This window comes from Cottoperca gobio, chromosome 23, assembly GCF_900634415.1.
Source record: "Cottoperca gobio chromosome 23, fCotGob3.1, whole genome shotgun sequence".
In the NCBI taxonomy this organism is placed as follows: Eukaryota; Metazoa; Chordata; class Actinopteri; order Perciformes; family Bovichtidae; genus Cottoperca; species Cottoperca gobio.
Genome location: NC_041377.1, coordinates 15,810,133 through 15,823,174, shown reverse-complemented (window position 1 = coordinate 15,823,174; position 13,042 = coordinate 15,810,133). Strand labels below are relative to the sequence as shown.

General features: G+C 42.3%; 15 non-coding genes across 15 annotated transcripts; all 15 read left to right on the top strand.

Moving 5' to 3' along the window:
- The first annotated feature begins 190 nt into the window (after nt 1-190).
- Nucleotides 191-293, top strand: trnay-gua (transfer RNA tyrosine (anticodon GUA)). Its single transcript has 2 exons — nt 191-227; nt 258-293. It is a non-coding gene; the product is annotated as a tRNA-Tyr (tRNA).
- A 668-nt stretch (nt 294-961) lies between these two features.
- On the top strand, nt 962-1,064 carry trnay-gua (transfer RNA tyrosine (anticodon GUA)). The gene is made up of 2 exons: nt 962-998; nt 1,029-1,064. It is a non-coding gene; the product is annotated as a tRNA-Tyr (tRNA).
- Nucleotides 1,065-2,367: 1,303 nt separating this feature from the next.
- trnay-gua (transfer RNA tyrosine (anticodon GUA)) lies at nt 2,368-2,470 on the top strand. Its single transcript has 2 exons — nt 2,368-2,404; nt 2,435-2,470. It is a non-coding gene; the product is annotated as a tRNA-Tyr (tRNA).
- Nucleotides 2,471-3,771: 1,301 nt separating this feature from the next.
- On the top strand, nt 3,772-3,874 carry trnay-gua (transfer RNA tyrosine (anticodon GUA)). The gene is made up of 2 exons: nt 3,772-3,808; nt 3,839-3,874. It is a non-coding gene; the product is annotated as a tRNA-Tyr (tRNA).
- A 515-nt stretch (nt 3,875-4,389) lies between these two features.
- On the top strand, nt 4,390-4,492 carry trnay-gua (transfer RNA tyrosine (anticodon GUA)). Its single transcript has 2 exons — nt 4,390-4,426; nt 4,457-4,492. It is a non-coding gene; the product is annotated as a tRNA-Tyr (tRNA).
- A 516-nt stretch (nt 4,493-5,008) lies between these two features.
- Nucleotides 5,009-5,111, top strand: trnay-gua (transfer RNA tyrosine (anticodon GUA)). The gene is made up of 2 exons: nt 5,009-5,045; nt 5,076-5,111. It is a non-coding gene; the product is annotated as a tRNA-Tyr (tRNA).
- Nucleotides 5,112-5,628: 517 nt separating this feature from the next.
- Nucleotides 5,629-5,731, top strand: trnay-gua (transfer RNA tyrosine (anticodon GUA)). The gene is made up of 2 exons: nt 5,629-5,665; nt 5,696-5,731. It is a non-coding gene; the product is annotated as a tRNA-Tyr (tRNA).
- A 989-nt stretch (nt 5,732-6,720) lies between these two features.
- trnay-gua (transfer RNA tyrosine (anticodon GUA)) lies at nt 6,721-6,823 on the top strand. The gene is made up of 2 exons: nt 6,721-6,757; nt 6,788-6,823. It is a non-coding gene; the product is annotated as a tRNA-Tyr (tRNA).
- Nucleotides 6,824-7,342: 519 nt separating this feature from the next.
- trnay-gua (transfer RNA tyrosine (anticodon GUA)) lies at nt 7,343-7,446 on the top strand. Its single transcript has 2 exons — nt 7,343-7,379; nt 7,411-7,446. It is a non-coding gene; the product is annotated as a tRNA-Tyr (tRNA).
- A 692-nt stretch (nt 7,447-8,138) lies between these two features.
- trnay-gua (transfer RNA tyrosine (anticodon GUA)) lies at nt 8,139-8,241 on the top strand. The gene is made up of 2 exons: nt 8,139-8,175; nt 8,206-8,241. It is a non-coding gene; the product is annotated as a tRNA-Tyr (tRNA).
- Nucleotides 8,242-8,756: 515 nt separating this feature from the next.
- On the top strand, nt 8,757-8,860 carry trnay-gua (transfer RNA tyrosine (anticodon GUA)). Its single transcript has 2 exons — nt 8,757-8,793; nt 8,825-8,860. It is a non-coding gene; the product is annotated as a tRNA-Tyr (tRNA).
- An 824-nt stretch (nt 8,861-9,684) lies between these two features.
- Nucleotides 9,685-9,788, top strand: trnay-gua (transfer RNA tyrosine (anticodon GUA)). The gene is made up of 2 exons: nt 9,685-9,721; nt 9,753-9,788. It is a non-coding gene; the product is annotated as a tRNA-Tyr (tRNA).
- Nucleotides 9,789-10,616: 828 nt separating this feature from the next.
- Nucleotides 10,617-10,719, top strand: trnay-gua (transfer RNA tyrosine (anticodon GUA)). Its single transcript has 2 exons — nt 10,617-10,653; nt 10,684-10,719. It is a non-coding gene; the product is annotated as a tRNA-Tyr (tRNA).
- Nucleotides 10,720-12,006: 1,287 nt separating this feature from the next.
- Nucleotides 12,007-12,109, top strand: trnay-gua (transfer RNA tyrosine (anticodon GUA)). The gene is made up of 2 exons: nt 12,007-12,043; nt 12,074-12,109. It is a non-coding gene; the product is annotated as a tRNA-Tyr (tRNA).
- A 505-nt stretch (nt 12,110-12,614) lies between these two features.
- trnay-gua (transfer RNA tyrosine (anticodon GUA)) lies at nt 12,615-12,717 on the top strand. Its single transcript has 2 exons — nt 12,615-12,651; nt 12,682-12,717. It is a non-coding gene; the product is annotated as a tRNA-Tyr (tRNA).
- Nucleotides 12,718-13,042: the final 325 nt, after the last annotated feature.

Here is a 13,042-nt window from a genome sequence, read left to right as displayed (position 1 = left end):
CAGATCTCCATGCTCCCTTCGATAGCTCAGTTGATAGAGAGGAGAACTGTATGTTGATAATTGCAGTAATCCTCAGGTTGTTTATTCAATTTCACCTTGAAGTACATGCTTTTCTTTCCTTGCCCAATGTGTTTTAAGTATGATTTTCTGTATTACACGCCAATGGTGAACCGTTCAGAACTCCATTCTCCCTTCGATAGCTCAGTTGGTAGAGTGGAGGACTGTAGGTTGAGGACTGTAGGTCTATGATAACAGTTATCCTTAGGTCGCTGGTTCAACTCCGGCTCGAAGGAGTTGTTTTTCCATTCCGAATGGAAAGGGATTGGCCTCGTTTTTCCGTTGACAGAGAGGAAAAATATAGGTTGATAATTGCAGTAATCCTCAGGTTGTTTATTCAATTTCACCTTGAAGTACATGGTTTTCTTTGTGTTTTAAGTATCATTTTCTGTATTACACGCCAATGATGAACCGTTCAGATCTCCATGCTCCATTCGATAGCTCAGTTGATAGAGAGGAGAACTGTATGTTGATAATTGCAGTAATCCTCAGGTTGTTTATTCAACATCACCTCGAAGTACATGCTTTTCTTTCCTTGCCCAATGTGTTTTAAGTATGATTTTCTGTATTATACGCCAATGGTGAACTGTTCAGAACTCCATGCTCCCTTTGATAGCTAGGTTGGTAGAGAGGAGGACTGTAGGTTGAGGACTGTACGTCTATGTTAACAATTATCCTTAGGTCTGTGGTTCAACTCCGGCTCAAAGGAGGTATTTTTCCCTTTCGAATGGAAAGGGATTGGCCTCGCTTTCCCTTTGATACAGAGGAGAACTTTAGGTTGATAATTGCAGTTATCCTCAGGTTGTTTATTCAATTTCACCTTGAAGTACATGCTTTTCTTTGTGTTTTAAGTATCATTTTCTGTATTACACGCCAATGATGAACCGTTCAGAACTCCATTCTCCCTTCGATAGCTCAGTTGGTAGAGCGGAGGACTGTAGGTTGAGGACTGTAGGTCTATGATGACAGTTATCCTTAGGTCGCTGGTTCAACTCCGGCTCGAAGGAGTTGTTTTTCCATTCCGAATGGAAAGGGATTGGCCTCGTTTTCCCGTTGATAGAGAGGAAAAATATAGGTTGATAATTGCAGTAATCCTCAGGTTGTTTCTTCAATTTCACCTTGAAGTACATGCTTTTCTTTCCTTGCCCAATGTGTTTTAAGTATGATTTTCTGTATTACACGCCAATGGTGAACCGTTCAGAACTCCATGCTCCCTTCGATAGCTAGGTTGGTAGAGAGGAGGACTGTAGGTTGAGGACTGTACGTCTATGATAACAAGTTATCCTTAGGTCGCTGGTTCAACTCCGGCTCGAAGGAGTTGTTTTTCCATTCCGAATGGAAAGGGATTGGCCTCGTTTTCCCAGTTGATAGAGAGGAGAACTGTATGTTGATAATTGCAGTAATCCTCAGGTTGTTTATTCAATTTCACCTTGAAGTACATGCTTTTCTTTCCTTACCCAATGTGCGTTAAGTATCATTTCTGTATTACACGCCAATGGTGAACTGTTCAGAACTCCATTCTCCCTTCGATAGCTAGGTTGGTAGAGAGGAGGACTGTAGGTTGAGGACTGTACGTCTATGATAACAATTATCCTTAGGTCGGCTGGTTCAACTCCGGCTCAAAGGAGTTGTTTTTTCCATTCCGAATGGAAAGGGATTGGCCTCGATTTCCCATTGATAGAGAGGAGAACTGTAGGTTGATAATTGCAGTAATCCTCAGGTTGTTTATTCAATTTCACCTTGAAGTACATGCTTTTCTTTGTGTTTTAAGTATCATTTCTGTATTACACGCCAATGATGAACCGTTCAGATCTCCATGCTCCCTTCGATAGCTCAGTTGATAGAGAGGAGAACTGTATGTTGATAATTGCAGTAATCCTCAGGTTGTTTCTTCAATTTCACCTTGAAGTACATGCTTTTCTTTCCTTGCCCAATGTGTTTTAAGTATGATTTTCTGTATTACACGCCAATGGTGAACCGTTCAGAACTCCATGCTCCCTTCGATAGCTAGGTTGGTAGAGAGGAGGACTGTAGGTTGAGGACTGTACGTCTATGATAACAAGTTATCCTTAGGTCTGCTGGTTCAACTCCGGCTCGAAAGGAGTTGTTTTTCCATTCCGAATGGAAAGGGATTGGCCTCGATTTCCCAGTTGATAGAGAGGAGAACTGTAGGTTGATAATTGCAGTAATCCTCAGGTTGTTTATTCAATTTCACCTTGAAGTACATGCTTTTCTTTCCTTACCCAATGTGCGTTAAGTATCAATTTCTGTATTACACGCCAATGGTGAACTGTTCAGAACTCCATTCTCCCTTCGATAGCTCAGTTGGTAGAGCGGAGGACTGTAGGTTGAGGACTGTAGGTCTATGATGACAGTTATCCTTAGGTCGCTGGTTCAACTCCGGCTCGAAGGAGTTGTTTTTCCATTCCGAATGGAAAGGGATTGGCCTCGTTTTCCCGTTGATAGAGAGGAAAAATATAGGTTGATAATTGCAGTAATCCTCAGGTTTTTTCTTCAATTTCACCTTGAAGTACATGCTTTTCTTTCCTTGCCCAATGTGTTTTAAGTATGATTTTCTGTATTACACGCCAATGGTGAACCGTTCAGAACTCCATGCTCCCTTCGATAGCTAGGTTGGTAGAGAGGAGGACTGTAGGTTGAGGACTGTACGTCTATGATAACAATTATCCTTAGGTCGGTGGTTCAACTCCGGCTCAAAGGAGGTCTTTTTCCCTTTCGAATGGAAAGGGATTGGCCTCGATTTCCCATTGATACAAAGGAGAACTGTAGGTTGATAATTGCAGTAATCCTTCAGGTTGTTTATTCAATTTCACCTTGAAGTACATGCTTTTCTTTGTGTTTTAAGTATCATTTTCTGTATTACACGCCAATGATGAACCGTTCAGATCTCCATGCTCCCTTCGATAGCTCAGTTGATAGAGAGGAGAACTGTATGTTGATAATTGCAGTAATCCTCAGGTTGTTTATTCAATTTCACCTTGAAGTACATGCTTTTCTTTCCTTGCCCAATGTGTTTTAAGTATGATTTTCTGTATTACACGCCAATGGTGAACCGTTCAGAACTCCATGCTCCCTTCGATAGCTAGGTTGGTAGAGAGGAGGACTGTAGGTTGAGGACTGTACGTCTATGACAACAGTTATCCTTAGGTTGCTGGTTAAACTCCGGCTCGAAGGAGTTGTTTTTCCATTCCGAATGGAAAGGGATTGGCCTCGTTTTCCCGTTGATAGAGAGGAGAACTGTAGGTTGATAATTGCAGTAATCCTCAGGTTGTTTATTCAATTTCACCTTGAAGTACATGCTTTTCTTTCCTTACCCAATGTGCGTTAAGTATCAATTTCTAGTATTACACGCCAATGGTGAACCGTTCAGAACTCCATGCTCCCTTCGATAGCTAGGTTGGTAGAGAGGAGGACTGTAGGTTGAGGACTGTACGTCTATGATAACAATTATCCTTAGGTCGGCTGGTTCAACTCCGGCTCGAAGGAGGTCTTTTTCCCTTTCGAATGGAAAGGGATTGGCCTCGATTTCCCATTGATACAAAGGAGAACTGTAGGTTGATAATTGCAGTAATCCTCAGGTTGTTTATTCAATTTCACCTTGAAGTACATGCTTTTCTTTCCTTACCCAATGTGCGTTTAAGTATCATTTCTGTATTACACGCCAATGGTGAACCTGTTCAGAACTCCATGCTCCCTTCGATAGCTCAGTTGGTAGAGCGGAGGACTGTAGGTTGAGGACTGTAGGTCTATGATGACAGTTATCCTTAGGTCGCTGGTTCAACTCCGGCTCGAAGGAGTTGTTTTTCCATTCCGAATGGAAAGGGATTGGCCTCGTTTTCCCGTTGATAGAGAGGAAAAATATAGGTTGATAATTGCAGTAATCCTCAGGTTTTTTCTTCAATTTCACCTTGAAGTACATGCTTTTCTTTCCTTGCCCAATGTGTTTTAAGTATGATTTTCTGTATTACACGCCAATGGTGAACCGTTCAGAACTCCATGCTCCCTTCGATAGCTAGGTTGGTAGAGAGGAGGACTGTAGGTTGAGGACTGTACGTCTATGATAACAATTATCCTTAGGTCGGTGGTTCAACTCCGGCTCAAAGGAGGTCTTTTTCCCTTTCGAATGGAAAGGGATTGGCCTCGATTTCCCATTGATACAAAGGAGAACTGTAGGTTGATAATTGCAGTAATCCTCAGGTTGTTTATTCAATTTCACCTTGAAGTACATGCTTTTCTTTCCTTACCCAATGTGCGTTAAGTATCAATTTCTGTATTACACGCCAATGGTGAACTGTTCAGAACTCCATTCTCCCTTCGATAGCTCAGTTGGTAGAGCGGAGGACTGTAGGTTGAGGACTGTAGGTCTATGATGACAGTTATCCTTAGGTCGCTGGTTCAACTCCGGCTCGAAGGAGTTGTTTTTCCATTCCGAATGGAAAGGGATTGGCCTCGTTTTCCCGTTGATAGAGAGGAAAAATATAGGTTGATAATTGCAGTAATCCTCAGGTTTTTTCTTCAATTTCACCTTGAAGTACATGCTTTTCTTTCCTTGCCCAATGTGTTTTAAGTATGATTTTCTGTATTACACGCCAATGGTGAACCGTTCAGAACTCCATGCTCCCTTCGATAGCTAGGTTGGTAGAGAGGAGGACTGTAGGTTGAGGACTGTACGTCTATGATAACAATTATCCTTAGGTCGGTGGTTCAACTCCGGCTCAAAGGAGGTCTTTTTCCCTTTCGAATGGAAAGGGATTGGCCTCGATTTCCCATTGATACAAAGGAGAACTGTAGGTTGATAATTGCAGTAATCCTCAGGTTGTTTATTCAATTTCACCTTGAAGTACATGCTTTTCTTTCCTTACCCAATGTGCGTTAAGTATCAATTTCTGTATTACACGCCAATGGTGAACCTGTTCAGAACTCCATTCTCCCTTCGATAGCTCAGTTGGTAGAGCGGAGGACTGTAGGTTGAGGACTGTAGGTCTATGATGACAGTTATCCTTAGGTCGCTGGTTCAACTCCGGCTCGAAGGAGTTGTTTTTCCATTCCGAATGGAAAGGGATTGGCCTCGTTTTCCCGTTGATAGAGAGGAAAACTATAGGTTGATAATTGCAGTAATCCTCAGGTTTTTTCTTCAATTTCACCTTGAAGTACATGCTTTTCTTTCCTTGCCCAATGTGTTTTAAGTATGATTTTCTGTATTACACTGCCAATGGTGAACCGTTCAGAACTCCATGCTCCCTTCGATAGCTAGGTTGGTAGAGAGGAGGACTGTAGGTTGAGGACTGTACGTCTATGATAACAATTATCCTTAGGTCGGTGGTTCAACTCCGGCTCAAAGGAGGTCTTTTTCCCTTTCGAATGGAAAGGGATTGGCCTCGATTTCCCATTGATACAAAGGAGAACTGTAGGTTGATAATTGCAGTAATCCTCAGGTTGTTTATTCAATTTCACCTTGAAGTACATGCTTTTCTTTCCTTACCCAATGTGCGTTAAGTATCAATTTCTGTATTACACGCCAATGGTGAACCTGTTCAGAACTCCATTCTCCCTTCGATAGCTCAGTTGGTAGAGCGGAGGACTGTAGGTTGAGGACTGTAGGTCTATGATGACAGTTATCCTTAGGTCGCTGGTTCAACTCCGGCTCGAAGGAGTTGTTTTTCCATTCCGAATGGAAAGGGATTGGCCTCGTTTTCCCGTTGATAGAGAGGAGAAACTATAGGTTGATAATTGCAGTAATCCTCAGGTTTTTTCTTCAATTTCACCTTGAAGTACATGCTTTTCTTTCCTTGCCCAATGTGTTTTAAGTATGATTTTCTGTATTACACGCCAATGGTGAACCGTTCAGAACTCCATGCTCCCTTCGATAGCTAGGTTGGTAGAGAGGAGGACTGTAGGTTGAGGACTGTACGTCTATGATAACAATTATCCTTAGGTCGGTGGTTCAACTCCGGCTCAAAGGAGGTCTTTTTCCCTTTCGAATGGAAAGGGATTGGCCTCGATTTCCCATTGATACAAAGGAGAGCTGTAGGTTGATAATTGCAGTAATCTTCAGGTTGTTTCTTCAATTTCACCTTGAAGTACATGCTTTTCTTTGTGTTTTAAGTATCATTTTCTGTATTACACGCCAATGATGAACCGTTCAGATCTCCATGCTCCCTTCGATAGCTCAGTTGATAGAGAGGAGAACTGTATGTTGATAATTGCAGTAATCCTCAGGTTGTTTATTCAATTTCACCTTGAAGTACATGCTTTTCTTTCCTTGCCCAATGTGTTTTAAGTATGATTTTCTGTATTACACGCCAATGGTGAACCGTTCAGAACTCCATGCTCCCTTCGATAGCTAGGTTGGTAGAGAGGAGGACTGTAGGTTGAGGACTGTACGTCTATGACAACAGTTATCCTTAGGTTGCTGGTTAAACTCCGGCTCGAAGGAGTTGTTTTTCCATTCCGAATGGAAAGGGATTGGCCTCGTTTTCCCGTTGATAGAGAGGAGAACTGTAGGTTGATAATTGCAGTAATCCTCAGGTTGTTTATTCAATTTCACCTTGAAGTACATGCTTTTCTTTCCTTACCCAATGTGCGTTAAGTATCAATTTCTGTATTACACGCCAATGGTGAACTGTTCAGAACTCCATTCTCCCTTCGATAGCTCAGTTGGTAGAGCGGAGGACTGTAGGTTGAGGACTGTAGGTCTATGATGACAGTTATCCTTAGGTCGCTGGTTCAACTCCGGCTCGAAGGAGTTGTTTTTCCATTCCGAATGGAAAGGGATTGGCCTCGTTTTCCCGTTGATAGAGAGGAAAAATATAGGTTGATAATTGCAGTAATCCTCAGGTTTTTTCTTCAATTTCACCTTGAAGTACATGCTTTTCTTTCCTTGCCCAATGTGTTTTAAGTATGATTTTCTGTATTACACTGCCAATGGTGAACCGTTCAGAACTCCATGCTCCCTTCGATAGCTAGGTTGGTAGAGAGGAGGACTGTAGGTTGAGGACTGTACGTCTATGATAACAATTATCCTTAGGTCGCTGGTTCAACTCCGGCTCGAAGGAGTTGTTTTTCCATTCCGAATGGAAAGGGATTGGCCTCGATTTTCCCGTTGATAGAGAGGAGAACTGTAGGTTGATAATTGCAGTAATCCTCAGGTTGTTTATTCAATTTCACCTTGAAGTACATGCTTTTCTTTCCTTACCCAATGTGCTTTAAGTATCAATTTTCTGTATTACACGCCAATGGTGAACCTGTTCAGAACTCCATTCTCCCTTCGATAGCTCAGTTGGTAGAGCGGAGGACTGTAGGTTGAGGACTGTAAGGTCTATGATAACAGTTATCCTTAGGTCGCTGGTTCAACTCCGGCTCGAAGGAGTTGTTTTTCCATTCCGAATGGAAAGGGATTGGCCTCGTTTTCCCGTTGATAGAGAGGAGAACTGTAGGTTGATAATTGCAGTAATCCTCAGGTTGTTTATTCAATTTCACCTTGAAGTACATGCTTTTCTTTCCTTGCCCAATGTGTTTTAAGTATCATTTTCTGTATTACACGCCAATGATGAACCGTTCAGATCTCCATGCTCCCTTCGATAGCTCAGTTGATAGAGAGGAGAACTGTATGTTGATAATTGCAGTAATCCTCAGGTTGTTTATTCAATTTCACCTTGAAGTACATGCTTTTCTTTCCTTGCCCAATGTGTTTTAAGTATGATTTTCTGTATTACACGCCAATGGTGAACCGTTCAGAACTCCATGCTCCCTTCGATAGCTAGGTTGGTAGAGAGGAGGACTGTAGGTTGAGGACTGTGCGTATATGACAAACAGTTATCCTTAGGTTGCTGGTTCAACTCCGGCTCGAAGGAGTTGTTTTTCCATTCCGAATGGAAAGGGATTGGCCTCGTTTTCCCGTTGATAGAGAGGAGAACTGTATGTTGATAATTGCAGTAATCCTCAGGTTGTTTATTCAATTTCACCTTGAAGTACATGCTTTTCTTTCCTTACCCAATGTGCGTTAAGTATCAATTTCTATATTACACGCCAATGGTGAACCTGTTCAGAACTCCATTCTCCCTTCGATAGCTCAGTTGGTAGAGCGGAGGACTGTAGGTTGAGGACTGTAGGTCTATGATGACAGTTATCCTTAGGTCGCTGGTTCAACTCCGGCTCGAAGGAGTTGTTTTTCCATTCCGAATGGAAAGGGATTGGCCTCGTTTTCCCGTTGATAGAGAGGAGAAATATAGGTTGATAATTGCAGTAATCCTCAGGTTTTTTCTTCAATTTCACCTTGAAGTACATGCTTTTCTTTCCTTGCCCAATGTGTTTTAAGTATGATTTTCTGTATTACACGCCAATGGTGAACCGTTCAGAACTCCATGCTCCCTTCGATAGCTAGGTTGGTAGAGAGGAGGACTGTAGGTTGAGGACTGTACGTCTATGATAACAATTATCCTTAGGTCGGTGGTTCAACTCCGGCTCAAAGGAGGTCTTTTTCCCTTTCGAATGGAAAGGGATTGGCCTCGATTTCCCATTGATACAAAGGAGAGCTGTAGGTTGATAATTGCAGTAATCCTCAGGTTGTTTATTCAATTTCACCTTGAAGTACATGCTTTCTTTCCTTACCCAATGTGTTTTAAGTATCATTTTCTGTATTACACGCCAATGATGAACCTGTTCAGAACTCCATGCTCCCTTCTATAGCTCAGTTGGTAGAGCGGAGGACTGTAGGTTGAGGACTGTAAGGTCTATGATAACAGTTATCCTTAGGTTGCTGGTTCAACTCCGGCTCGAAGGAGTTGTTTTTCCATTCCGAATGGAAAGGGATTGGCCTCGTTTTCCCGTTGATAGAGAGGAGAACTGTAGGTTGATAATTGCAGTAATCCTCAGGTTGTTTCTTCAATTTCACCTTGAAGTACATGCTTTTCTTTCCTTGCCCAATGTGTTTTAAGTATGATTTTCTGTATTACACGCCAATGGTGAACCGTTCAGAACTCCATGCTCCCTTCGATAGCTAGGTTGGTAGAGAGGAGGACTGTAGGTTGAGGACTGTACGTCTATGATGACAGTTATCCTTAGGTCGCTGGTTCAACTCCGGCTCGAAGGAGTTGTTTTTCCATTCCGAATGGAAAGGGATTGGCCTCGTTTTCCCGTTGATAGAGAGGAAAAATATAGGTTGATAATTGCAGTAATCCTCAGGTTTTTTCTTCAATTTCACCTTGAAGTACATGCTTTTCTTTCCTTGCCCAATGTGTTTTAAGTATGATTTTCTGTATTACACGCCAATGGTGAACCGTTCAGAACTCCATGCTCCCTTCGATAGCTAGGTTGGTAGAGAGGAGGACTGTAGGTTGAGGACTGTACGTCTATGATAACAATTATCCTTAGGTCGGTGGTTCAACTCCGGCTCAAAGGAGGTCTTTTTCCCTTTCGAATGGAAAGGGATTGGCCTCGATTTCCCATTGATACAAAGGAGAACTGTAGGTTGATAATTGCAGTAATCCTCAGGTTGTTTATTCAATTTCACCTTGAAGTACATGCTTTTCTTTCCTTACCCAATGTGCGTTAAGTATCAATTTCTGTATTACACGCCAATGGTGAACTGTTCAGAACTCCATTCTCCCTTCGATAGCTCAGTTGGTAGAGCGGAGGACTGTAGGTTGAGGACTGTAAGGTCTATGATGACAGTTATCCTTAGGTCGCTGGTTCAACTCCGGCTCGAAGGAGTTGTTTTTCCATTCCGAATGGAAAGGGATTGGCCTCGTTTTCCCGTTGATAGAGAGGAGAACTGTAGGTTGATAATTGCAGTAATCCTCAGGTTGTTTCTTCAATTTCACCTTGAAGTACATGCTTTTCTTTCCTTGCCCAATGTGTTTTAAGTATGATTTTCTGTATTACACGCCAATGGTGAACCGTTCAGAACTCCATGCTCCCTTCGATAGCTAGGTTGGTAGAGAGGAGGACTGTAGGTTGAGGACTGTACGTCTATGATAACAGTTATCCTTAGGTTGCTGGTTCAACTCCGGCTCGAAGGAGTTGTTTTTCCATTCCGAATGGAAAGGGATTGGCCTCGTTTTCCCGTTGATAGAGAGGAGAACTGTAGGTTGATAATTGCAGTAATCCTCAGGTTTTTTCTTCAATTTCACCTTGAAGTACATGCTTTTCTTTCCTTGCCCAATGTGTTTTAAGTATGATTTTCTGTATTACACGCCAATGGTGAACCGTTCAGAACTCCATGCTCCCTTCGATAGCTAGGTTGGTAGAGAGGAGGACTGTAGGTTGAGGACTGTACGTCTATGATAACAAGTTATCCTTAGGTCTGCTGGTTCAACTCCGGCTCGAAGGAGTTGTTTTTCCATTCCGAATGGAAAGGGATTGGCCTCGATTTTCCCAGTTGATAGAGAGGAGAACTGTAGGTTGATAATTGCAGTAATCCTCAGGTTGTTTATTCAATTTCACCTTGAAGTACATGCTTTTCTTTCCTTACCCAATGTGCGTTAAGTATCAATTTCTGTATTACACGCCAATGGTGAACTGTTCAGAACTCCATTCTCCCTTCGATAGCTCAGTTGGTAGAGCGGAGGACTGTAGGTTGAGGACTGTAGGTCTATGATGACAGTTATCCTTAGGTCGCTGGTTCAACTCCGGCTCGAAGGAGTTGTTTTTCCATTCCGAATGGAAAGGGATTGGCCTCGTTTTCCCGTTGATAGAGAGGAAAAATATAGGTTGATAATTGCAGTAATCCTCAGGTTTTTTCTTCAATTTCACCTTGAAGTACATGCTTTTCTTTCCTTGCCCAATGTGTTTTAAGTATGATTTTCTGTATTACACGCCAATGGTGAACCGTTCAGAACTCCATGCTCCCTTCGATAGCTAGGTTGGTAGAGAGGAGGACTGTAGGTTGAGGACTGTACGTCTATGATAACAATTATCCTTAGGTCGGTGGTTCAACTCCGGCTCAAAGGAGGTCTTTTTCCCTTTCGAATGGAAAGGGATTGGCCTCGATTTCCCATTGATACAAAGGAGAGCTGTAGGTTGATAATTGCAGTAATCTTCAGGTTGTTTATTCAATTTCACCTTGAAGTACATGCTTTTCTTTGTGTTTTAAGTATCATTTTCTGTATTACACGCCAATGATGAACCGTTCAGAACTCCATGCTCTCTTCTATAGCTCAGTTGGTAGAGCGGAGGACTGTAGGTTGAGGACTGAAGATCTATGATAACGTTTATCCTTAGGTCGCTGATTCAACTCTGGCTCGAAGGAGTTGTTTTTCCATTCCGAATGGAAAGGGATTGGCCTCGTTTTCCCGTTGATAGAGAGGAGAACTGTAGGTTGATGATTGCAGTAATCCTCAGGTTGTTTATTCAATTTCACCTTGAAGTACATGCTTTTCTTTGTGTTTTAAGTATCATTTTCTGTATTACACGCCAATGATGAACCGTTCAGAACTCCATGCTCCCTTCGATAGCTCAGTTGATAGAGAGGAGAACTGTATGTTGATAATTGCAGTAATCCTCAGGTTGTTTATTTCAATTTCACCTTGAAGTATATACTTTTCTTTCCTTGCCCAATGTGTTTTAAGTATGATTTTCTGTATTACACGCCAATGGTGAACCGTTCAGAACTCCATGCTCCCTTCGATAGCTAGGTTGGTAGAGAGGAGGACTGTAGGTTGAGGACTGTACGTCTATGACAACAGTTATCCTTAGGTTGCTGGTTCAACTCCGGCTCGAAGGAGTTGTTTTTCCATTCCGAATGGAAAGGGATTGGCCTCGTTTTCCCGTTGATAGAGAGGAGAACTGTAGGTTGATAATTGCAGTAATCCTCAGGTTGTTTATTCAATTTCACCTTGAAGTACATGCTTTTCTTTCCTTACCCAATGTGCGTTAAGTATCAATTTCTGTATTACACGCCAATGGTGAACTGTTCAGAACTCCATTCTCCCTTCGATAGCTCAGTTGGTAGAGCGGAGGACTGTAGGTTGAGGACTGTAGGTCTATGATGACAGTTATCCTTAGGTCGCTGGTTCAACTCCGGCTCGAAGGAGTTGTTTTTCCATTCCGAATGGAAAGGGATTGGCCTCGTTTTCCCGTTGATAGAGAGGAAAAATATAGGTTGATAATTGCAGTAATCCTCAGGTTTTTTCTTCAATTTCACCTTGAAGTACATGCTTTTCTTTCCTTGCCCAATGTGTTTTAAGTATGATTTTCTGTATTACACGCCAATGGTGAACCGTTCAGAACTCCATGCTCCCTTCGATAGCTAGGTTGGTAGAGAGGAGGACTGTAGGTTGAGGACTGTACGTCTATGATAACAATTATCCTTAGGTCGGTGGTTCAACTCCGGCTCAAAGGAGGTCTTTTTCCCTTTCGAATGGAAAGGGATTGGCCTCGATTTCCCATTGATACAAAGGAGAGCTGTAGGTTGATAATTGCAGTAATCTTCAGGTTGTTTATTCAATTTCACCTTGAAGTACATGCTTTTCTTTGTGTTTTAAGTATCAATTTTCTGTATTACACGCCAATGATGAACCGTTCAGAACTCCATTCTCCCTTCGATAGCTCAGTTGGTAGAGCGGAGGACTGTAGGTTGAGGACTGTAGGTCTATGATGACAGTTATCCTTAGGTCGCTGGTTCAACTCCGGCTCGAAGGAGTTGTTTTTCCATTCCGAATGGAAAGGGATTGGCCTCGTTTTCCCGTTGATAGAGAGGAAAATATAGGTTGATAATTGCAGTAATCCTCAGGTTTTTTCTTCAATTTCACCTTGAAGTACATGCTTTTCTTTCCTTGCCCAATGTGTTTTAAGTATGATTTTCTGTATTACATGCCAATGGTGAACCGTTCAGAACTCCATGCTCCCTTCGATAGCTAGGTTGGTAGAGAGGAGGACTGTAGGTTGAGGACTGTACGTCTATGATAACAATTATCCTTAGGTCGGTGGTTCAACTCCGGCTCAAAGGAGGTCTTTTTCCCTTTCG